Here is a 1,258-nt window from a genome sequence, read left to right on the forward strand (position 1 = left end):
AAGCTTAGAGTGGATGTTCAAACCTTCAAACAAAAAGATGGTGAATCCCTCTATGAAGCTTGGGAAAGATACAAACAGTTGACCAAAAAGTGTCCCTCTGACATGCTTTCAGAATGGACCATCCTGGATATATTCTATGATGGTTTGTCTGAGTTTTCAAAGATGTCATTGGACACTTCTGCAGGTGGATCCATGCACCTAAAGAAAACGCCTGCAGAAGCTCAAGAACTCATTGACATGGTTGCTAATAACCAGTTTATGTACACTTCTGAGAGGAATCCTGTGAGTAATGGGATGCCTATGAAGAAGGGAGTTCTTGAAGTTGATACTCTAAATGTCATATTGGCTCAGAACAAAATATTGACTCAGCAAGTCAATATGATTTCTCAGAGTCTGAATGGAATGCAAGCTGCATCCAACAGTACTCAAGAGGCTTCTTATGCAGAAGAAGCTTATGATCCTGAAAACCCTGCAATAGCAGAGGTGAATTACTTAGGTGAACCTTATGGAAACACCTATAATCCATCATGGAGAAATCATCCAAATCTCTCATGGAAGGATCAAAGGCCTCAACAAGGCTTTAATAATGGTGGAAGAAACAGGTTTAACAAAAATAAACCTTTTCCATCATCCACTCAGCAACAGACAGAGAACTCTGAACAAAATACTTCTAATTTAGCAAATTTAGTCTCTGATCTATCTAAGGCCACTGTGAATTTCATGAATGAAACAAGGTCTTCCATTAGAAATTTGGAAGCACAAGTGGGCCAGCTGAGTAAAAGGATCACTGAAATCCCTCCTAGTACTCTCCCAAGCAATACAGAAGAGAATCCAAAAGGAGAGTGCAAGGACATTAACATAAGCACCATGGCCGAACCTGTAAGGGAAAGAGAGGACGTGAATCCCAAGGAGGAAGACCTCCTGGGACGTCTAGTGATCAATAAGGAGCTTCCCTCTGAGGAACCAAAGGACTCTAAGGCTCATCTAGAGACCATAGAGATTCCATTGAACCTCCTTATGCCATTCATGAGCTCTGATGAGTATTCCTCTTCTGAAGAGAATGAGGATGTTACTGAAGAGCAAACTGCCAAGTTTCTTAGTGCAATCATGAAGCTGAATGCCAAATTATTTGGTATTGAAACTTGGGAAGATGAACCTCCCTTGTTCACCAATGAACTAAGTGATCTGGATCAACTGACATTGCCTCAGAAGAGACAGGATCCTGGAAAGTTCATAATACCTTGTACCATAGGCACCA

The 1,258-nt window shown here is 41.1% G+C and overlaps 1 non-coding gene across 1 annotated transcript; it reads right to left on the reverse strand.

Annotated features, from left to right (window-relative positions):
* On the reverse strand, positions 1-108 carry LOC112752857 (small nucleolar RNA R71). Its single transcript, XR_003177268.1, has one exon. It is a non-coding gene; the product is annotated as a small nucleolar RNA R71 (small nucleolar RNA).
* Positions 109-1,258: the final 1,150 nt, after the last annotated feature.

The sequence above is a fragment of the Arachis hypogaea genome, chromosome 15 (assembly GCF_003086295.3).
Source record: "Arachis hypogaea cultivar Tifrunner chromosome 15, arahy.Tifrunner.gnm2.J5K5, whole genome shotgun sequence".
Lineage (NCBI taxonomy): Eukaryota > Viridiplantae > Streptophyta > Magnoliopsida > Fabales > Fabaceae > Arachis > Arachis hypogaea.